The sequence below is a fragment of the Phoenix dactylifera genome, chromosome 3 (genome assembly GCF_051530095.1).
Source record: "Phoenix dactylifera cultivar Ajwa chromosome 3, Ajwa_hap1_PhDact_Kaust_v1.1, whole genome shotgun sequence".
Classification (NCBI taxonomy): Eukaryota; Viridiplantae; Streptophyta; class Magnoliopsida; order Arecales; family Arecaceae; genus Phoenix; species Phoenix dactylifera.
Genome location: NC_143192.1, coordinates 38483412 through 38507774, shown reverse-complemented (window position 1 = coordinate 38507774; position 24363 = coordinate 38483412). Strand labels below are relative to the sequence as shown.

Sequence of the window (24363 nt, the reverse complement as noted above, 5' to 3'; positions counted from 1 at the left end):
AACTAAGTATAACCAGTTGAGATGGGCGAGTTGGTCTAAGGCGCCAGATTAAGATTCTGGTCCGAAAGGGCGTGGGTTCAAATCCCACTCTCAACATAACTGTTTTTAATCATTTTTCACCGAAGCAAGTTACTAAAAGAATTTTTCCTCCCATCCACTTTGACAAAAAACAATTTGCTAAAATCATTTTTAAATCCTACCCTCAATATATATTGTTTTAATCTTTTTGGTAAAACTAGTTACTAAAAAACACCACGTCCATTTTATCTAAGTAAACAAATATTTGTCACATATTTAGAATATACATATATATTAATATTAAGAATATATATATATATGTATGTATGTATTGACACACATACTTACATATATATACATACTCTCAACATAACGTTTTTTAATCATTTTTCACCGAAGCAAATTACTAAAAAAATTTCTCCTCCCATCCATTTTGACAAAAAACAATTTGCTAAAATCATTTTTGAATCCTACTCTCAATATATATTGTTTTAATCATTTTGGTAAAACTAATTACTAAAAAACACCGTCGTCCATTTTATCTAAGTAAACAAATATTTGTCACATATTTAGAATATACATATATTATTATTATTAAGAATATATATATGTATATATGTATTGACACACATACTTACATATATATACATACTCTCAACATAACGTTTTTTAATCATTTTTCACCGAAGCAAATTACTAAAAAAATTTCTCCTCCCATCCATTTTGACAAAAAACAATTTGCTAAAATCATTTTTGAATCCTACTCTCAATATATATTGTTTTAATCTTTTTGGTAAAACAAATTACTAAAAAACACCATCGTCCATTTTATCTAAGTAAACAAATATTTGTCACATATTTAGAATATACATATATTATTATTATTAAGAATATATATATATGCATAGACACACATACTTACGCATATACATACTTGCATATATAAATATACATAAATATATACATAATTATGTATGTATAGTATTTGGTAAACATGTATGGGGCATTTTAAATTTGTGTATATTATCCATCTTGTATTTAGATCCAAGGTTAAACTTATCCAAAAAGTTCTAATTGTGCATCCTTATGTGCAAGAATAGTCCAATCTTTGTCTTTTAAAAATCAATAATTAAGAAAAGTCAAATATTTTTTGTGCAATATTATCCATCTTGTATTTAGATCCAAGGTTAAATTTGTCCAAGAAGTTCTAATGTGTCGGCCGTTATGAGAAAGAAAAATCTATTTTTTTTCTTTACAAATCAATAATTAAGTGGTTTTTTATGCAAAATTTACTTTCACCTTTTAAGTATTTTCGTTGCAAAGTTTCATAAGAGCAATAGAACATGTGTACAAGTCCAACTATCGTCATTCATAAGTTGGATCGTGGTAAAGCATATGACAGTTTGATTCAAAGATTTATATTAAAAATATTTTTTATACTATAGGGGGCCACAAAGGGGTTAGTTTCAGAATGAGCAAGCCTTTTTTTTTTGGACCCAAATTAGACTTGAGTGATACGTGAGCTAAGACGAGTCAGGATTGGATTAGAAATTATAAAATCTAGAACTGACCTAGTTTTCAAATGAAGTTCAATTTTTGACCCCAATCCGATTAGGAATTTGTAGTCTACTCAGGTTGCATTCAGGTCATGGATAGATCCGGCCAATTTGTGGTCGTAATCTTGTAGCAGCTCAACAATCTGCTTGTTATTAATTATCAGAAAAACACAAAGGGAAAAAAAGAAAAAGATAAAACAAAAAAACTTGTTCAGCAAATAATGAAAGATGGATTTATGTTGTACTTATCATTGATCAAGCCCACCTAGGACGGTTATTATTTTCATTTTTTGTCCAATCGGAAGGTTTTGTGTTTATTTTTATTTTTTATTTTTTGGATAGAGGGAAAGCTTGCTGTTGCTTTTATTCCCATAGACAAGATGGTATCAGATTTCTTTAAACTGTTTACTCCATTAGTCGGATTTATCAAACAACATCCTGTATTTTTAGGTATTATTTTGGTTGCAAAGTTTCCATCTCGGCTCGAATTTGTATCGTACCATATATCCTTGTTCATTAGTCTATTGGAGTTAAAACATGGATCATTTTAAATCATAGTCAGGGGGTCAGATGGAGCAGTCTAATTGCCTCTAAATGGATTTACAAATTTATGAATTATATTTATTTACATATTGCAGCAGTTTAACATTCAGTGTATTTGGCAAAATAATAAATATCAAATTTTTGTACCCACCCTTGGTTCGACCCCATCTAGCATGGTTCTTCCTAAAATAAATTATAATTTTACTGGGATGCAATTTTTTGTTTTTGTCCAGATTATCATGATTTGGACTGCTTGGTTAGATGGACTTCAGCACTTGCTTTATTTGGAGCAAGAACAAAGTGTGGATAAACGGCGACACGGGTTGGACGGTCCACATTGCGCGGAGGCACGGAGCCCGAGCCAGAGCGGCGAGCCCGAGCCCGCCCCATCCCCATCCCCGTCCCCGTCCCCGTCCCCGTCTCCGTCGGAGAGAAGAACAAGCAGCCGAGCTCGGTTCCGACGGTTTGTCGTCGGAGAGAAGAATGAAGGAAAGAAAGAAAGAAAATAAGAAGGAGAAGAAAGGAGGAAAGAAATCAAGCATCTGGAGAAGTAACACATTCACTTGAATATAGAAAAATTTGGCAAAATCAAGCTCAGCAAAAGGCACATTTGTTCACACATCCTTGAAGAATGACCCTTACAGATATTAAAAGATGCTATTCAAGTACAAAAATCATGAATCCACAAAATTTGCACATTGGTGATAACATAAACTTGCATGTTTGTGGGATATTGGTTGCACTTCAATTGAATACCCATAATTCTATTGTTGTTTTGAACATTCAACTGGGATAGAACTGGATCCCAACCACATCCTACGGAAGAACAAGAAGATGCAGATGAATGTGAGCCAAAAGAAGAAAGCTAGAAAAATGAAGGTTATTAATATTTGACATTCCACCTTTTACCAAATTCATGATTGTACAATATTTGTACATACTGTCGAGTAGAAAGAACTAATATGTTCATCAACCTAAAACATTGAATTTAAATAAGCAAACTAGAATAAACATACTGCACCCTATTATCATTAGTAACAAATTGCAATATAAGCATGTTCATTATTAACATGAAACCATTTGGCAAAACCAATGTCAACCAAAGGCACATCTTCACACACATCGCTCAAGAATGACCTGAACAGATATTGGCAGAATTTCTCGAGCACAAGGACCACAATTTCACAAGATGCAAACATTGGAATAACATAACCTACAGGTTTGCAAGATATTGGCTGTGCCACAACAGGATCCCCTAGATTGAGATGTTGCTTTGAGGATTCAGTCGAGAAAGAACTAGATCCAACTACATCCTGTGGAACAACAGAAACATGCAGATGAGAGTGAGTAAAAAAATAAAAATAAAAATAAAAATAAAGAGAACAAGTGAGCTAGAAAATTGAAGGATCTTAAATCTTTGACCTTCTATAGTTTGCCAAATATATGGAACTACAATTTGTACGAAACTGTGAAGTAGATAAAAGGTCAATCTCAGAAATCAGGCAGAGGAATTACCGTGCAAAAAAGAGGAAAGAGCACAATTCCATGCCATTATGGGCTCCATTAAACATATGCTCTCCAATCACCGTATTCCTTTGAAATAGGCATGTTCTTCTTATGATGTTGCCATGTGTTGCCCAGATAGACAACCCAAGAGGGGGGGTGAATTGGGTTTTAAAATAATTTTGCAATTAAAATGTTTGTGGATGACTAATTAATACTTTTGCAAGATGATTAATTAGTAGCTATGTGCTGTGAGTGAAATGAGAGTGAGAGAGAAACACAAGCAATCACAAACACAATGTTTTTATAGTGGTTCGGAGCTAACCCTTGCTCCTACGTCCACTCCCCAAGTCTCACTTGGAAATTCACTATAACCCCTCGGATTACAGCCGGTTGTTTTACAAGCTCACAACCCAACTTGTTGTTTTACGAGGTCACAACGAACTCGGTCGGTTTTTCCAGGCTCACCGACTAGAACCACCCCGATTGTTTTTCCGGGATCACAATCGAACCCTTACACGTTGGTTTTACCCTCGGCTCACCAACCAACCTCTACACCCTTGATTCAATCCCCTGATTGAATCAAGCAAAGACAAGATGGAAAGAACAAAGACAAACAAAAAAACAAAGCTTCTAAAAAGCAGATATACAGCAATATAAACTAGAGAGAAGTTAAGAGCCCTCAAACACGTATGAGTTGGAGTAGAGTAGGGCTTCTTGAACTTTGGGTCTCCTCTTGAACGTCTAGTCGACTTGAAGGCAGGAGGAGACTTCTTTAAATGCTGGGAAGAGGTAGTTGGATGAAGTTAATGGCGCTCTTCCTTCTTTTCCGTTGAAAACCAGTTTGCAGAGCAAGGATGCTTGATTTCTTTGAGTGAAATGGTGCTTCTCTTCCTTGCTACAGTCCTCTGTGGCTATTTAAGCCATCCCCCACGGAAACTAGCCGTTAGACACCTTTTTCTGTCCGTTCTGCACACTCTACATATCCTGACAATGTGTCCGTTGGGGTCGGAGTCGACTCGCGCGATCTGGAGTCGACTCGGCTGTAGCGGAAGTCGACTCATGCTTTTCTGGAGTCGGCTCGGCAACTGTTCCGGATTTGAATTAAAGTGACCTCCTAGACTGGGAGTCGACTCGACTTAACCCGGAGTCGACTCGCCAACATCTGGAGCTGACTTGGCATTTTGGGAGTCGGCTCATCCCATGGAATCCATAGAGCTGTTCTTTAATTTGGCTCACTCGAGTCGACTCGACAATCCTGGGAGTCGACTCGGCACTCAGAGCCCGAACTCCCGATCTTCTGTCTTTTGGCTCGTCCAATCTTGGAGTCGACTCGAACTGTTCCAGAGTCGACTCGGCTCTCAGTTTCTGAAACACAGCCTTCTGTCTTTTTGGTGTAGCGCTGCCTTGGAGTCGACTCGAGCTGTCTTGGAGTCGACTCGGCTCTCAGAGACAATAATTCGGTCTTCTGTCTTTTTGGGGTCGCGCTGTCTCGGAGTCGACTCGAGCATTGCGGGAGTCGACTCGAATCTCAGTGTCCGAAAACTGCTCTCTGACTTTTGCCTTGTGTACCACTGAGAGTCGACTCTTGTTTTCTTTGGAGTCGACCTACCAGCCATCGGAGTCGACTTGCGTTCCTCAGGAGTCGACTCGGCTCTCAGGGTCGAAAATCGCTCTCTGACTTTTCTGTCTGTAACTCCTTGGAGTCGACTCGGTAAGCATCGGAGTCGACTCGCGCACTTCAGGAGTCGACTCGCTGACAGGTTTTGAGTTGAGTCTTTCTGTTCATCTGTCTGCTCTCAGTCGGAGTCGACTCGTAATGTTCCGGAGTCGACTCGAGCCCGTGCCAGTGCTTCTGATACGCTTGGAGTCGACTCGAATCTCAGACATTGGTTCAAACTGACTTCTTAACTTATCCAAAATATCTTGAACCAAATCTAGAAACACTTAGACAAGATTTTCACTGAAACACTCGATTGAATTCATTAGTAAACAAAAGATATACTCAAATGCTTTGAGCTCATCAAAATCAAATAGGGTTTTAATCAATCACTCCACAATCTCCCCCTTTTTGATGATGACAAAACATTGAGTATATGTAAAGTGAATTGCTCAATAAACAAGGAAATAAAATCTATAAATGAATTCAAGTGTCTGGTTATTTAATTTATCCAAGCTTGAAAGGTGTGAAATAATAAATTTTGGAGTTAAAGCTCCCCCTTTTATTTGGAATTATATAAGCCTTCATATCATGCAATCAATTGTTTGGCTTATATATATTTAATGATTTAGCTTTCTTAAAAATTCAGATTCTCTCCCTCAACATATGCATTCAACTTTGTTTTGATTCTCTGAATTTTTTTTTAGTGCATTGAAACTTTTGAACTGAAATTTTTGGTTTTTAGAGGGAAAATCTGTCAATTTGTTCTTGAGTAGGATTCAACTAATCTCCGAATATCCCTTGAATAGATTCTGGAGATTACTCCATTAGGAGCCCCAACAGAGAGATAATGAGCCTCGAGGTACTAAATCCACTAAGAACAAATTATGTTTTAATTTTTTGATTTTCATTTTGATTTCTTTTATGTTGATTCCATTTACATATCTATTAAATATTTCTCTCCATTTTTGTCATCGTATCAAAAAGGAAGTGAGTATAACACGCAATCAATTAGAGATCAAATTGCACAAAATTGAAGAGAATATGTCTACTCATTGTATTGATGTGTATGTAAATACATTTGTGAATACAATAAGTAAAGCAGAAAATACATGTCAAAATACAAAAAGATCTAAGGCTTCCTCGAGGAGGATGCGGCTCCCCGGGGCATGCGTTCCGCGAGTAGGGTGATCGCATTGGTGACGTGCTCTAACTGTCGGATAATGGCCGAGGTGGCCCTGCTGTGTGTCGTATCGAGCTCGGTCACCAACTGCTGAAGTGTGTCCAGCTTGGCGATGAGCACATTCGCCAAGCGCTCGGCCCCCTGAGTAGTGGTGCCCATGTCATGTCAGATGTCATCGCGCATCTTCCGAGTGGTGCTCGTGACATCACTCATACTAGAGAACTGGACTTGGATCAGGCTCCTGACATTGTAGATCTCTTTCCGCACATGGGCCGTCATCTCAGTCACGGCTGATAGGGAAGGGACCAATGCAGAAGAAAGTGCAGGAGAGGGAGCAGTTACTGGACCTCGGAGCTCCCTAAGCAGGTCGTCCCGGAGATCTCTAACTATCTCCTGCCGCAACTCCTGGAGCTGCTCAGGAGAGATCCGGACCTCCATGGGCTGAGTAGGTGGAGCTGAGGAGGAGGGTCCGGCTGAGGTGGTGGGAGCAGAGGTGGAGGAAAAGGTAGGATAATCTGAGTCTGGGTCAGGACTAGGGGAATGTCTGGTGGTATGTGTGGAGGTGGATGATTTCCTAACCCAAGTTCCCTCTACCTTCCGAAACCCCATCCTGTGTAGGGTTCCCGGATGCATGCGATCTGTCCATCGCAATGCGCGAGAGGGTTCCCCCTCAGGAATAGGGATCTCGGCCTCCCTAAACAGAAGAGTGAACATCATGCCATAGGGGAGGGTGAGCCTAGGTCTATCTAGTGGCTCACATAGATATCGATAAATAAGTTTCGGAAAGTTAATTGGGGTGTCCTGGAGGATGTAGAACATAAGGGCTAGGTCTCTCTCAGATACAAAATCGAAGCGGCCAGTCTTCGGGAAGAGGGACCTAGAGATGATACTCAAGAGGAGCCGCATCTCAACTGAAAGTGAGCTAGCGGACACCTCATCTAAGGGGGACTGGGGTGGATGTCCTAGAATGGCCGTAAGGGCCTCAGTCCTATCCTCAGGGTGTGTGGGTGACACCCCAACTTGGGGAAGATGGAGGATCTGAGCAATGATATCCTCCGAAATGAACAATGGGACACCGGCTACCATGCCCTCTATACCCCCATCGCCCCTATGTACAGTACCGTAGAACTCCCTAACTAGGCCAGGGTATGTGGGGAGATCTAAGAAACAGAAATACTCTAAGCCCTGGGCCCGTAATCTCTCTCCTATGGTAAAGCCCTCCCGGGAGAGATAGTCAAAATCGACATATCTCCCGGTGGAGACCGCCTTCCCGGCGCACGGCCTCGAGGGAACCTCCCTCGGCGGGGAACGAACCGGAGGTTGTGGCCTCGCGGGATCGTTCCGAGCCTTGGAACGTCGCTCGGTGCCGGTTGCGGGTTGGTGCCTCTTCCGGCTTGGGACAACGGTTTTACGAGGCATGGTCGACCTAGAATGGAGTAAGACGCTAATGGATGGTGAAAGATCGACGGGAAAAACCCTAGGGGCGGCCGGAGACGATCTAGGAGTCGGCTCTAGGGTTTGTGAACAGTGGCGGCGGTGAATAGAAGTATTGAGCAAACGCTTGAGTTAGGGTTAAAAAGTCGGATCCCGACTGCGAGTCGACTCCTGTAAGTCTCGAGTCGACTCGACCTCGAGTCGACTCCAAAATATGCGCGAGTCGACTCCCCTAATGCGCCTATCGATCTCGAGTCGACTCCCGTAAATGTGCGAGTCGACTCCCCCTTACGAGCCGACTCTGAAACTTACTCGAGTCATCTCGAACTCTGGCACGCACCTAAAAATCATGCTATGTTCGTGCCGAATGAGGGAAAATCACTAAGTTATGATCTGATTTGATGATTATTGAAAAGAAACTCTATATTAACCACAATCTAATCATCAAAATCAATGAACTAGTGGAAAATACCACTAGGATGGATCAATCACTCCTAATCCCCTCCTAAGCACACTAAATCTCTCTTCACTTAAGGGTTTTGTAAAAATGTCAGCTAATTGATCATCAGTGCAAACAAATTGAAGTGTCACATCACCATTCAGTACATGATCTCTTATGAAGTGATGTCTTATCTCAATATGTTTAGTTCTTGAATGCTGAATTGGATTTTTAGTTAGATTAATGGCACTTGTATTATCACAATTAATGGAAATTTTATCTTGTTTAATGCCATAATCTTCCAATTGTTGTTTGATCCACATGATTTGAGCACAACAACTCCCGGCTGCAACATATTCAGCTTCAGCAGTAGATAATGCAACCGAATTTTGTTTCTTGCTAAACCATGAGATTAAGTTTTCTCCTAGGAATTGACATGACCCGCTGGTGCTTTTTCTATCAAGTTTACATCCAGCAAAGTCTGAATCTGTGTATCCTATTAAGTTCAGGCTAGATTCTTTAGAATACCATAACCCTATATTCTTTGTTCCTATTAGGTATTTAAAGATTCTTTTGACTGCAATTAGATGAGATTCCTTAGGATTAGACTGATATCTAGCACACATGCAAACACTAAACATGATATCAGGTCTACTTGTAGTAAGATACAATAAAGATCCTATCATACCTCTATATAGCTTCTGATCTACAGATTTATCTGATTCATCTTGGTCTAATTTGCATGATGAGCTCATGGGGGTGCTGATTGACTTGTTTCCCTCCATATCAAACTTCTTAAGCATCTCCTTGATGTATTTGGCTTGATTGATGAAAATGCCTTCTTCAGATTGTTTGATTTGAAGTCCGAGGAAATAGTTCAGCTCTCCCATCATGCTCATCTCAAATTCACTCTGCATCAAGTCAGCAAATTCTTCGCAGAGGCGATTGTTAGTAGCACCGAAAATAATATAATCAACATAAATCTGCACTAACAACATATCTTTGTTTTTCTTCTTTAGAAACAATGTTGTATTTACATTTCCCCTAGAAAACTCATGTTCTAATAGGAATTTGCTAAGCCTCTCATACCATGCTCTAGGTGCTTGTTTCAAACCATAAAGTGCTTTGTTAAGTTTATACACGTGATTAGGGTATTGATGATTCTCAAAACCAGGAGGTTGTTCTACATACACCTCCTCATTAATATACCCATTTAGAAATGCACTTTTTACATCCATTTGAAATAACTTGAAGTCCTTAGAACATGCAAATGCTAATAATAATCTAATTGCCTCGAGTCTAGCTACAGGAGCAAAGGTTTCATCAAAATCTATACCTTCTTCTTGATTATAACCCTTTGCGACTAGTCTAGCCTTATTCCTTATTACAATTCCATTTTCATCAAGTTTGTTTTTATATATCCATTTGGTACCTATGATTGAATATTCAGGAGGTCTTTCAACTAGATTCCATACCTTGTTTCTAGTAAATGGGTTTAATTCTTCTTGCATTGCATTTATCCAATTTACATCTTTTTCAGCTTCTTCTATGTGTTTGGGCTCAAAATGTGAAACGAAAGCTAGATGATTGTTTAAGTTCCTAAGAGATGCTCTAGTCCTAACAGGTTGAGATGGATCATCTAGAATTAATTTCTTAGGATGCCCATGAGCAAACCTCCAAGCCTTAGTCAGCCCATGATCCATAATAGCCTCTTGGCTTGATGATGCATTTCCAATTAATTTATGATTATCATCTTGTAATGTCATCTCATCTATCTTTTCTTCAAGGATTTCAGCATCATCATCAAGATTAACTTTCTTACTAAAAGAAATATCACTAGAATCATCAAAAACAACATGTATGGATTCTTCTATAACTAGAGTTCTTTTATTAAAGACTCTATAGGCTTTACTAGTTGTAGAGTACCCCAAGAATATACCCTCATCAGATTTAGAGTCAAATTTTTCTAGATTATTTTTTCTATTATTATGAACAAAACACCTACATCCAAAGATATGAAAATAGTTCACTTTTGGTTTTCTGTTTTTCCAAAGTTCATAAGGTGTTTTCTTTATAATGGGTCTTAATAAAACTCTATTTAATATATGACATGAGGTATTTATGGCTTCTCCCCAAAAGTACTTAGGAAGATTACTTTCACATAACATGGTTCTAGCCATTTCCTCTAGAGTTATATTTTTCCTTTCCACAACTCCATTTTGTTGTGGTGTCCTAGGTGCAGAAAAATTATGAGTTATCCCCTTTTTACTACAGAACTCATCAAATAAATGATTTTCAAATTCGGTTCCATGGTCACTTCTAATAGCTATGACTGAAGTGTCTCTAGCATTTGTTACTTCTTTATGAAATTTCTTGAAAATTGAAAATGCTTGATCCTTATGACCTAAGAACATGACCCAAGTGTATCTAGAATAATCATCTACGATAACTAGACCATATTTATTTCCACCTAGACTCGTGGTTCTAGTTGGTCCGAATAGGTCCATGTGTAGTAGTTCTAGAGGTCTAGAGGTAGAGACACAATTTATAGATTTAAAGGAGTTCCTTGATTGTTTGCCAAATTGACATGCTTCACATATTTTATTCTTTTCAAACTTTAGTTTTGGCAAACCTATCACGGAATCTCTTTTAACTAGTTTTGATATGGTGTCCATGCTTGCATGACCTAACTTACGGTGCCATAACCAACTAGCATCATTATCCTTAGTTTCATTAACAACTAAACATGGATTGTGTTTGGCAAGATCCTCAAGGTCTACAACATACACATTTCCACGTCTTATTCTTTTAAAAACTAAACTATTGTCATTTGGGTTTGTTATGATGCATAGTGATGGTTTAAACATAACATCATAACCTCTATCACACAATGGACTAATGCTTAGTAGATTATGCTTAAGACCATCAACATATCGAACATTATCAATAAAAGTTGAAGGGATAATTTGTACTTTACCTATACCAATGATGTGACCTTGGTTATTATCTCCAAAAGTCACAGCACCTCCCTTCTTAGCTTCAAGGGTGAAGAATTGATCCTTGTCACCCGTCATGTGTCTTGAGCAGCCACTGTCCAAGTACCAACAATTTTTGTCGACTTTGGCTGCAAGACACTCCTACACAAGCAAATCATATAGTTTTAGGTACCCAAGTTTTCTTGGGTCCTTCATGGTTAGTAGTGTTGGTTCCTTTTGGAACCCAAATTCTTTTAATTTTTCTTTTAGTTTTTCCTTTCCTATAATCACATACATTTGCTTTATGTCCTAAAGTTCCACAACAAAAATAGGTTATTTTCTTAGTTTTACTTTCTCCTGCTTTAGCAAAGAAGTTACTAAGAAGTTTTTGCTTATTTTTAGGTTTATACCCTAAACCCGCTCTATTGAATACAGCTCGTTGACTATTAAGTATCATATTCAATTTTTCAGAACTATATGTAAATTTTTCAACCAAAGGTTTGTATTTTTCAAGTTCTTTAGTTAGTGTTTGTTTTTCCCTTTTTAGAATGTTCAAGTCTTTTGTGAGATTCTTGTTTAAGATTTGTTTATTGTTTTTAAGTTCTGAAATTTTCTTAGTTAGTTTTTCATTATCTTTACTCAAGGTATTAGTTTTTTGAATTAAGAGTTGGTTGCTTGTCTTAAGTTCTAAATTTTCTTTGGTGATAACGTCCTTATCCTTAACTAATTTATCATATTTATGTAGGTAAGATTGATTAGCTAGCTTTAGCTCTTTATTCTTAAGATTTATAGCCTTATATTCAATCATTAATTCATTAAATGCATCATACAGTTCATCAAAGGTAAAATCTAGATGCGTTTCGGATGTTACCTCATTTTCATTGGCCATGAAGCAGAAATTGGCCTTTTCTTCTTGTTCCTCATCCGATGATGACGATGATGCGTCGGAGTCCGATAAGGTGGTGACAAGGGCTTTCTTCTTCTTGTACTTGCTCCCCTTCTTCAGTAAAGGACACTCAGCTCTGATGTGCCCCGGCTTCTTGCACTCATAACATCCAATCCCCTCATTTTCCCTTTCCTTACCTTTATCCTTGCGATAGGAATTTGAGGGGCCTCTCCTTTGATGAAAGGACTTCATTTGGTTGATGAACCTTCTGAACTTACGCACGAGAAGAGCCTCATCATCATCTCCCTCATGATCTTCTTCTTCACTGCTGCTACTGCAAGACAAGTCTTTGTTAGATGATGTAGATTTAAGAGCTATTACCTTTTTCTTATGGGAGGATTCTTCTTCGCTGTGTTGCTTCATTGTTAGCTCGTGCGTCATTAGGGATCCAAGAAGCTCCTCAAGAGGAAGCGTGTTCAAATCCTTTGCTTCTTGGATTGCCGTCACTTTGGCTTCCCATGACCTTGGTAGACAGCGAAGAATCTTCCTGACAAGATCACTGTTAGTATAGTTTTTGCCAAGGCTTTTTAGGCCATTGACAATGTCAGTAAATCTAGTGAACATGCATGTGATTGTTTCATTAGAATCCATCTTAAATAGTTCATACTTATGAACCAATATATTTATTTTGGATTCTTTGACTTGATTCGTGCCCTCATGGGTCACTTCAAGTCTATCCCAAATCTCTTTTGCAGAATTGCAAGTAGAGACCCTATTGAATTCATTCATATCTAATGCACAGTAAAGCACATTCATTGCTTTGGCATTGAGTTGTGCCTTCCTAAAGTTATGGTCATCCCAATCCTTTTCAAGTTTAGGTACAGTGACACCCTCTACATAGATGGAAGGGATGTATGGTCCATTCAATATAATGGTCCACATCTCATAGTCTTGGGCTTGGATAAATATTCTCATCCTAGCCTTCCAATATGAGTAGTCGGATCCATTAAAGAATGGGGGTCTTTGGGTGGACTGACCCTCAATGTGGAAAGATCCAAATGGGGTTGTCATTTTGATCTTTTACTCTTAGGGTAGAAGAGTTTAGGCTCTGATACCACTTGTTGCCCAGATAGACAACCCAAGAGGGGGGGTGAATTGGGTTTTAAAATAATTTTGCAATTAAAACGTTTGTGGATGACTAATTAATACTTTTGCAAGATGATTAATTAGTAGCCATGTGCTGTGAGTGAAATGAGAGTGAGAGAGAAACACAAGCAATCACAAACACAATATTTTTATAGTGGTTCGGAGCTAACCCTTGCTCCTACGTCCACTCCCCAAGTCTCACTTGAGAATTCACTATAATCCCTCGGATTACAGCCGGTTGTTTTACAAGCTCACAACCCAACTTGTTGTTTTACGAGGTCACAACGAACTCGGTCGGTTTTTCCAGGCTCACCGACTAGAACCACCCCGATTGTTTTTTCGGGATCACAATTGAACCCTTACACGTTGGTTTTACCCTCGGCTCACCAACCAACCTCTACACCCTTGATTCAATCCCCTGATTGAATCAAGCAAAGACAAGATGGAAAGAACAAAGACAAACAGAAAAACAGAGCTTCTAAAAAGCAGATATACAGCAATATAAACTAGAGAGAAGTTAAGAGCCCTCAAACACGTATGAGTTGGAGTAGAGTAGGGCTTCTTGAACTTTGGGTCTCCTCTTGAACGTCTGATCGACTTGAAGACAGGAGGAGACTTCTTTAAATGCTGGGAAGAGGTAGTTGGATGAAGTTAATGGCGCTCTTCCTTCTTTTCCGTTGAAAACCAGTTTGCAGAGCAAGGATGCTTGATTTCTTTGAGTGGAATGGTGCTTCTCTTCCTTGCTACAGTCCTCTGTGGCTATTTAAGCCATCCCCCACGGAAACTAGCCGTTAGACACCTTTTTCTGCCCGTTCTGCACACTCTGCACATCCTGACAATGTGTCCGTTGGGGTCGGAGTCGACTCGCGCGATCTGGAGTCGACTCGGCTGTAGCAGGAGTCGACTCATGCTTTTCTGGAGTCGGCTCGGCAACTGTTCCGGATTTGAATTAAAGTGACCTCCTAGACTGGGAGTCGACTCGACTTAACCCGGAGTCGACTCGCCAACATCTGGAGCTGACTTGGCATTTTGGGAGTCGGCTCATCCCATGGAATCCATAGAGCTGTTCTTCAATTTGGCTCACTCGAGTCGACTCGACAATCCTGGGAGTCGACTCGGCGCTCAGAGCCCGAACTCCCGATCTTCTGTCTTTTGGCTCGTCCAGTCTTGGAGTCGACTCGAACTGTTCCGGAGTCGACTCGACTCTCAGTTTCCGAAACACAGCCTTCTGCCTTTTTGGTGTAGCGCTGCCTTGGAGTCGACTCGAGCTGTCTTGGAGTCGACTCGGCTCTCAGAGACAATAATTCGGTCTTCTGTCTTTTTGGGGTCGCGCTGTCTCGGAGTCGACTCGAGCATTGCGGGAGTCGACTCGAATCTCAGTGTCCGAAAACTGCTCTCTGACTTTTGCCTTGTGTACCACTGAGAGTCGACTCTTGTTTTCTTTGGAGTCGACCTACCAGCCATCGGAGTCGACTCACGTTCCTCAGGAGTCGACTCGGCTCTCAGGGTCGAAAATCGCTCTCTGACTTTTCTGTCTGTAACTCCTTGGAGTCGACTCATACTACTCCGGAGTCGACTCGGTAAGCATCGGAGTCGACTCGCGCACTTCAGGAGTCGACTCGCTGACAGATTTTGAGTTGATTCTTTCTGTTCATCTGTCTGCTCTCAGTCGGAGTCGACTCGTAATGTTCTGGAGTCGACTCGAGCCCGTGCCAGTGCTTCTGATACGCTTGGAGTCGACTCGTACTATCCCGGAGTCGACTCGAATCTCAGACATTGGTTCAAACTGACTTCTTAACTTATCCAAAATATCTTGAACCAAATCTAGAAACACTTAGACAAGATTTTCACTGAAACACTCGATTGAATTCATTAGTAAACAAAAGATATACTCAAATGCTTTGAGCTCATCAAAATCAAATAGGGTTTTAATCAATCACTCCACACCATGTGAAAAAAAAGAGGTCCAATATTGAAATATACATAACTAGCAATTTCAACAATGAAATGGTTCAAAATCATCTAACACAAGTTACTAAACTTCAGATAAGCATCAAAATTGATCGGACATAAGGATTATCAAAATGATATTTTTGACACTAATTATGTTCGAGTGTTTTACCTGGAAACAACAAGGCACAAGATTGCTAAACAAATCTTCTTTTACATCATCTGCATCAATGGAGTACAAAGCATTTTTAAGCCCGCGAGAAGCAAGATATTCCTCTGTTTCTTTATGCAAAGTGTAACCCTTAAATACACTGACAGCAGGATCACATACCTATTGGAAAAAAAAAATTGATTAAATTAACGAACCACCAAAGCAAGAATCACCTTCTTTGCAAGATAGACAATAAAAAAAAGAGCAGCTCGGTGCATGAGGCTCCCGCCATCGCATGGTCTGGGGAGGGTAAGATATATGTAGCCCTACCCCCACATGTGGAGAGACTATTCCGTATTTCAAACCTATGACCTCTAGATCACAATGGAACAATCTTACCATTGCGCCAAAGCTCGCCTCTCCAGGCAAGATGGACAATAGTTGTTTAATAATTTATAAAAATTTAACTCAAATGATTGACAACAACCTTTTATAAATTTAATAACTTGAACATAATTTTGAAAGTCGGCATTTGAAAACCATTAGACCAAATTCCTAGAGTAGTGAATCCTGAACATCAAGAAAATTTATCATGGAAATCTCTACAAGGTCATCCTACATCGTCAAGTGCTTGATTTAAATTTTTTTCCTTTTTTCCTTTCTTTGCTTTGCTTTTTTGCTTTCTAGAAAACCTGCCGCTCAGAATGTTCCTAGCCAGATCATAAACTGATCTCAAAACTTTCAGTAGAACTAGCTTTTACGATACACATGTGAAGGTCTCACTCCTCTTTTGTCCAATCTAGCTCTTCTTTCATCCCACATAGCACTAGCACGTAGCACTTCAAATTTGGAACATTTAGTTACCTAGTATATTTTGTTAGACTCAATACATTGCAGCTTCCTAGTCCTCAAAGTTTGTAACCAAACAAAGCCATATAAGTTGATTTTAAAACAAAGCAAAGATGACAATGAAGGGAAAAAAAGCGGAACAAAGACTAGATAAAGCTTTCAAGAGGCATCTTGGATCCAAGGACATAATTGAAGATTTGGACAAAAACAACCGTTATCATAAAGAAATAGATAACGAAGCACACACATGAAAGAACATATGAATATACAGAATAGTATAAGATTAAAGATTCCATAAGGAAATATGATATCTTTGGAGCAAAGAGTCAAAACCATGAACATTTTCTTCTCGTCCTTCCTTTCCTTTATTGGCAAGTCACACTAATACAGTTGTCTTTAGCTTCATGAAGGGGAAGTTAGAAAACTGAATGATCTGATTCATGACTAAGGCGAGTTATTGTAAATCTAGCTTTAAGAGAAAAACATGAATGAGTCTGCCCAAGTCTATCATGTCTCCAATTACTTGCCCTAGTTAAATGAAACTCCATGTCATGTTCTTAGTAAGTTGATCCAAGCAAATATTTTTTAGTTTTTTCAGAATGAGTTTGAACTCTTTGCATCAAGCATATATGTTTTTTTCCAAATATCATCTTCTTATAGTTTTCAAATAAATATCATCTTGTAGTTTTCAAATGTTGATCATGCCTAATCCTCTAATAAGCTCAGACCAATATAATGGCAGCTGCAAAAAGTTAACATGAATAATGAGTGGAGCATATCAACTCTTGCAACGGCTGAAACTTAAAAGACCAGAAAGAACATATCTTCTAGCAAAATATAAGGACAGTGACACTTGAACCCATCAAGGAATATAAAGATCAAAGAAAGGAAACCTTCACAGTGCTTTACACTACAAGAAACAGAACATGAAAAAAAACAACAAAAAAAAAAGAAATAACAGCTCCATAAAGTTAATGGCATCAAAGATGCCTACCGAAGAGCTAACTTGAGCTTGACATTCACTTAAGGTTCGGTAAATGGAAATAATATTCCCCTTATGTACAACATAGAATGCATTAACATCCTCCATTGACAGCCAAGGATCTACTTCTGGCTGAAACAAACCAGTTATGCATAAAGCAAAGAAGAGCTAAACATAAGCTTATCAACAGAAATTTTAATTTATATCCACCAAATGCCAACATGCAAATGCCTCGACTATGCTGTAGACAGAGCCAAACAAAGAACCTCCAAGATGATTCATCTTTTGTGAAAAACATTGTCGACCAAACTTATCTCAGTTGGTAGCATCCCACTCGTCAAGGCAGACATCCCAAGTTTGACTCAGGATGATACTCCCACTGTATTTCTCAAGAAAATATTTTTTTGTGAGAATATCAATGAAGCATTTGTGCATCAAATGCAGTTCATCAAAGAGTTTCGATTTGTTATCTTGTTAAGATGAGGGAAATTGAGATTAAAATCATACGAAAGTGTAATTTGATCTAATCAAGGGGTGATAATTTGCAGCTATTTTGAATCTGCTGAAAAGGTATCAATGAAAATGGAATCTCAAAGGTAGTATTTTGTTCGATCAAAAATGGCATACTTTCCAGTAAAACATATTGAACTCCCTCCACTCATTCATCAGCATCCCAGAGAAACAAGTTATGACCTACTGGTCAATTATAAATATAGTATGACAGTACAAGATCAGTATACTATAAATCAAAGCATTTGCTGAAAACTGACAAAATATTTACTAAAACATGATTTCTGGAAACATAAAGTTATAGTGGTATCTGTATAAGTATCCACTTTTTAATTCCTATCAACTACAATTTATAAAAACTTTCTGTTATGGCCACAGCAGACACAAGAAACTCAGATAATAATTATAAAAACAATGCCTATTTTTCTTATGCAGATGTCATGGTCAAAAACACTAGCTATAGAAGATTTGATATTGAGAAGGGACCCAGACAAAGAGCCATCTTCAAACCAATACTTGAAAATCATTTCCACATAATTCAAAACACATAATTTGAGAATGTTGGGAGCATGACTTAGAGGCCTCCTAAAGTGATATCCTAATGTAGGCAGCATCGTAAGTGTGTTACATCTAGAGATATTTTGGTGGAGCAGCTATGCAACAGAAACTGTACAAGTCCATGCCCAAGTAAAGAATTAGACATATCACACTCCTCATTAATTTTCCCCTCAAATGGATGGTGCTTGATGTAACTGGGGAAAGATGTGCTGAAGTTTGTAATTTCTATAAAACTATATATTTTATTGTTGAAGTTGGGATGATTTATGATGCTAAATACTAGCTAAAAACTTTTTTTTTATTGAAGACGTATATATAATAATATAAAGCAGTTCAAATCAGTTGGTCGAGAGAATTTACTAGAGTATCTTAGTGCAAATCCTTCACAAATTTGCTTGCTTCTTCATTGTAATGCATGCTAAATTTACGGTATGCTGCACCATCCTGCCGGAATGTCATTGGCATGGACATGATAAGCAGTAATTCAATACCTGGTAGATTATTCCAATTCAAATAAAAATAGAAGCCTATATTTAGACACAGGAATTGTGCAAGGAGGTAGCAAGAGCAAAGGCATAATGTGCTGCCCTAACCAACAGAGGAATTGATACATGCTAGTTCAATCCTTGATTTATAGCGATATGTAACATCGACATATGTATCTAGATGTTAATTTGTGTGAGCGTAGAAGGGCTAGAGAAACTCTCAAAAGGTGAAGAGACACAAGAACACCAAGTGCCAAAAGGCAAGAATGAAGAGGAACAGAGTGAATGCAAATAAATCAGGGGAAGCAACTAATGATTTGAGTGACCCTAGAGAGCTCTAAAGCCATAAAAGACAAATGGAAGCGACCTTGGAGAAACAATGCAAAAGAAGTAGACAAGGAAATGGACACCTCCAACTGGTGATATGGTGAACAAATCCAAGAAAACTGATTAGACAAGGTCAAGTGAGAGAATTACAAGGATGGAAATCTGAACCTATATTGAGCAGATATAGTTTAATCAGGATGGAATGACTCGAAAAAGGGCAAAAATGAGTAGGTACAAACGTAACCATAAACATCAAGCCTTGTCTTACTAACATTACTGATCCCGAGCCCTCATGAAAAAGGTGGTGGTTTGACAATCGGTTGACAGCTAGCCATCAAAGGCATGTAAAAATTATGAAATTAAACTAGTGGCTATGATGTAAACATTTCTATAAAAGCCACAAAATAAGGGAAGAGCATCATAGTAGAAGTGACAGAAGACCATTTGGAATCAAAATGCCCTTATCAACCCCTAGCATCACTCAGTTACAAATAATACTAGAATATAATACATGACATTGTTTGTATTAGACAGAGAACCTTTTAAGCACAACTTAAAATGGAAATCAGTACATACAGGAATAAGCAAAAGGCTTGTACACTTGGAAAATTCAATAAGCTCTCCAATGATGAAAGGTCCTTGTTTGCTGCAGTTCTTTAGTTTTTGAATGTGAGTTAATGGATTTTCTGGTCTTTCTTCTCTTCTCTCTCCTAAAGAGCAACGGATTATGGATTTCTATGGTTTCTATAAGATTAGGTAATTAGGATGCAGCAAGGTTCGCAATACCTATACTTACCACCCTGTGCTGGGTGTATCATACCATACTGATACTGGAGCAAGACTTGATATGGGGGGCTTACCGAATCTCGGTATGCCAAACAAACCCCTATATCGGATGTACCGATACTATACCAGTATTGTAGTGGGATGGGTTTCTGATCGAGATTGTGAACCTTGGGCTATAGAGACTACCTCCATATTTGATTAGAATATTTTATCCATGTATTTTTTTAGAGCTGACATGAATTGTATCTAAACCTATTCTCATAGGTTTAATCTGCAGGAGTGACCCCGTGTTCAGCAGCTCTGTAAATAACATTTCTTTTTCTGAACTTTGTCTAATCCTTGGCTTTTTAAACCAACTTTACTCTTTATCCACCACTACTAACTCATTTTTGTCCTCTGCCTTCCTTCTAAATACCCTAGTTGGCTCCTTTCTGTGAAATGCCCTACATCAAATAGAGATTCCTTACTGGAGCTGCTTGCTTGTTGTCTATTGCAAGCTGCATTTTCTTGACTTTGGACTCTTTTTGTTTAGGAGAGCCAAGAGGTGCATGAGGCAAGCAGTAAAAATGCAAATGCATGTGGAGGAGAATAGAGGATACTAAACAGAATTCATGAGAGCCCTAGGAGACTATAATTAAAGCAACATATTGGATAGTTTCCAACTCACCAAGCTGCACTATATAAGATTATTACATTTTTTAATAGTCTGTATGACCCACCTATTGCTGATAAATAAACAGTCAACAAGGGATTTTTCATAGTAATTTTTAACCAAGTGATGCTCTTTAGCATTGGCAAAAAGATAAGATGACTTTCTAACCCTATATTTATATTTCTAGTTCTATATCGTGGGAACCTATCTTTTATGGTTCTTTGGTTTTGAAATGCATTAATGAATTTTCTGTCTGTTTGCTATCCTTCTTTCTCCTAGAGTGCAGTAGATTTCCCTGCTTGCTGAAGGATTAGGTCATTAGCTATACAAGTAGCCCCTACCTTCAATTGTGAACTCGATCGGAATATTTTACTCATTTATTGCCTCAAATCTGATCTTGAATTAAATCTAACCTTGATACTTGTCATGAATACTATCATATCTGAAAAAAAAGTAGACAATGTTATATTATTTAGAATGCTGGGAAATAAAGAGTGTGTAAGAACATTAGAGGGTATAAAAATGAGACTGTCCTGATCATGGCTCTAGTATATCTTGGAAGGAGATGCTTAGAATAAAGAATAACGAATGCTTAATAGTTTGGAGTTGCATTAGCAGACATCAAAAGGACAGATACTGTAAAGAAAGTATAAAGGAACTCACCTGCCATTCTTTTTTGATACAAAGGATTATAAGACTACGCTGACTTTATATTTAGCAGCAAACACAATTGCTTAAAAAACTGATAGGATATGTTTTACATGATGAAAATCACAAAGTAATATTAAGATGTTTAAAGCCAAAACTTCCTCAACTTCCAAGCATAAGTCCACTTTTCTAACTGAGATGTCATGAATCGGGAAAAAACTTCAGAAAATTCAAGGGAAGCAGGTAATGTACCAGCTCTAGAGAAACTCTCATGCAACTGCTGTGGCTCCTTCAGCAGTGTAGAGAAAAACAAGCTCCAGTTAGTACAGCAGCTTCATACGGTAACATAAATTTTTTCCATCAAAATCTGTATGATGGAATAAGAGACTTTTCAAGCTGTCATTTTTCATTATATCGCATAATACAAAAGGAAAAAAAGGAAGGAATAATGAAGAAAAATGGAATGCAAAGAAGAACAAAATCCCTTGTTACCGGTCAAGAGAGGAACTGGAATCTTTCCTTGGATGGAGCAGCCATAAGCCCCCTGATTGTTATAAACCCTAATGCCAAGCCTATAGTCCCTAATTTTCAATAACCAAAATAGTAAATTTGAGGATTTGGGTACTTGGAGCATTATCCCCACTTTTTCATCAGCCTCCTCCATATCATATGAAATCTTTGAGAAGCTGTAGGAACAACTTATCAGAAGACCAGTAAAAAAAAATCAAAGAAACCTTCAAGAAAATTAAAATCTCGAAAAAAACAGAAATTGGAAAAAAGAAGAAGGGGAAGAGGAAGAGGAGCCTCAGATTCACAATTAGAATTCCATAAATTCTCTGCAGCTAAACCAAAACGGGCGCAAACGGTTGCCTGCAGAAAGGTAGCAGGCCATCCAAGATCGCCATCCCGTTAGACATACCCATCTTTCGCACAGCAATGCAGCAAAACCCTCGCCGAGGAATCATTACAGCCTCTTCATATAAACCTCAAAAAGAATTGTCGCTTTCCAAATTCGCAAAACATAGAAGAAGAAGAGCAGGAGAGAAGAAAGAGAGAGAGAGAGAGAGAGAGAGAGAAAGAAAGCACATCAGCATGGCCATTACCCAAGAAGAAGAAGAAAGAGAAGACCATCTAATCTTGGTAAAGAAAGCTAGCGAAAACTAGGGTTCGAAGGCTCAGAGGGATTCTTGAATCGACCGGAAGTTATCACCTTTTCTCGTCCTTCTGTAGCCTCTCCATCTAGCAGTGGCTGCAGATCGGTTGCCTGCGGAAGAACAGACCTTCCATAGCTGCCTCGCCAGTGGCTGGAGAAGAAGGCATGCAAAGAAGAAGATAAGAAGAATAATAAACCCTGACGACTCACCCATCATCATCGCTTCCACGTATATACACAGAAGAAGAGGAGGAGGAGGAGAAGGAGGGAGGGAGAGAGAGGAGGTGCTAGGAGAGTAACCTCCTCTCCCGAGGAGAAAGCCAGCTAGGAGATGGGAACCGAGAACCTCAGAAGAAAGGGTAAGAGAGAAGAAGAAGAGCAAAAAAAGGGTGCCGCTTTCCGCATTCGTAAAACAGAGAACAAGAAGAAGAGCAAGAGAGAATAAAGAAAGAGAGAGAGAGAGAGAGAGAGAGAGAGAAAGCACAACGGCATGGCCATTACCCACCTGAAACAAGAACAACAAGAAGAAAAAGAAAGAGAAGACCATGTAATCCTGATAAAGAAAAGGAACGAGAACTAGTGATCGGAGGCTCAGAGGGATTCTTGAATCGGAAGTTATCACCTTTTCTTCTCCTTGGGCCGCCTCTCCATCTAGCAAGGACTGCAGATCGGTTGCCTGCGAACCACAGACCTTCCAGAGCCGCCTCGCCGATCGCTAGAGAAGAAGAGGCGAAGAAGAATAATAACCCTTGCGACTCACCCACCATCATCGCCTCAATATATATATATACACACACACACAGAGAGACAAGGAGAAGGCGGACGGGGGAGGGAGAGAGAGAGAGAGGTGGTAGAAGAGTAACAGAGAACCCTCCATGGATGATTGCCTAATCCCTCGAGGAGAAATTGACCTCCAGTAAGAACAGATGACCCATGACTTCTAAGGCGATCTACAAGCCAAATTTCATACCACACTATTTTTTATCGATATGACTGATTAGACAAGCCACCTTCTTTCCAACTCAAACCAGCGGTCCTCTCTCTCTCTCTCTCTCTCTCTCTCTCTCTCTCTCTGGGCCCAAGAGATTCTGAAGCAGAGCACAGCTATGTGGAGCTCCTGTCATCTTCTTCTTCTTCTTCTGGCACAAGAACATATCTGAGATAGCTCCCATTCATTAAAGAAACCATCTTGGGTCTGCTTCTCTGGCTTTCTTGCTGCTATACCTGTCCCGAGTTAAACCAAAAGCTTGAGAGCTCGGCGTTTGGGTTTCCTTCTGTTTTGCTCTGTCGTTTGAAGCCAAATCGATAGCTCATTCTCTTCTCCAACTTCTCTTCCAAACCTCGTCGACAGGATGATCACAGCTGCCGATCTCTACCACGTCCTCACGACGGTAGTCCCGCTCTACGTCGCCATGATCCTGGCCTATGGCTCTGTCAAATGGTGGAGGATATTCAGCCCCGACCAGTGCTCCGGCATCAACTGCTTCGTCGCGCTCTTCACCGTCCCCCTCCTCTCATTCCACTTCATCTCCACCAACAACCCATACGCCATGAACTACCGCTTCATCGCTGGTCACGGGTCGACCCGACTCGGAGGAGGCGCTCGGAAGAGGCGGCGCTCGGAATGGCGATAGGGACTCGGGAGAAGAAAACTCTGGCGCTGTGATTCCAATTTATAACGCTCCATTTCGGGTTCGGCTCTTCAGTTCGGGTCGGAATCGGGTCCAGAGTCAGTAAATTCGAAATAAATCCAAAAAAAATAATGGGCCAGGTAGGATCGAATCCAGATTTCGTAAAATCAGATCCGACCTAAAAAATGGCTTAGGTCTAATTGTAGAACCCAATCCAAAAAATAGTTTGGATCCAATTTTAAAACTCGATTCAGGCTTGCAGATTTTAAAATTTAAATTTGGTTGGGACTACAGAGTCGAATCGGATCGATCTGAGCCGATCCATTTGCAGCCTTAGC

The 24363-nt window shown here is 39.3% G+C and overlaps 1 protein-coding gene, 1 long non-coding RNA gene and 1 other non-coding gene across 8 annotated transcripts in view; 2 read left to right on the top strand and 1 right to left on the bottom strand.

The window, feature by feature from the left end:
* The window catches only part of LOC120109906 (mediator of RNA polymerase II transcription subunit 15a-like), a 117794-nt gene that overhangs the window by 58553 nt on the left and 34878 nt on the right, over nt 1-24363 (top strand). The window lies entirely within an intron of this gene.
* On the top strand, nt 16-96 carry TRNAL-AAG (transfer RNA leucine (anticodon AAG)). The gene has a single exon. It is a non-coding gene; the product is annotated as a tRNA-Leu (tRNA).
* On the bottom strand, nt 22413-23336 carry LOC148714376 (uncharacterized). Its single transcript, XR_015976303.2, has 2 exons — nt 23017-23336; nt 22413-22899 (listed from the first exon to the last, which is right to left on the bottom strand). It is a non-coding gene; the product is annotated as an uncharacterized LOC148714376 (long non-coding RNA).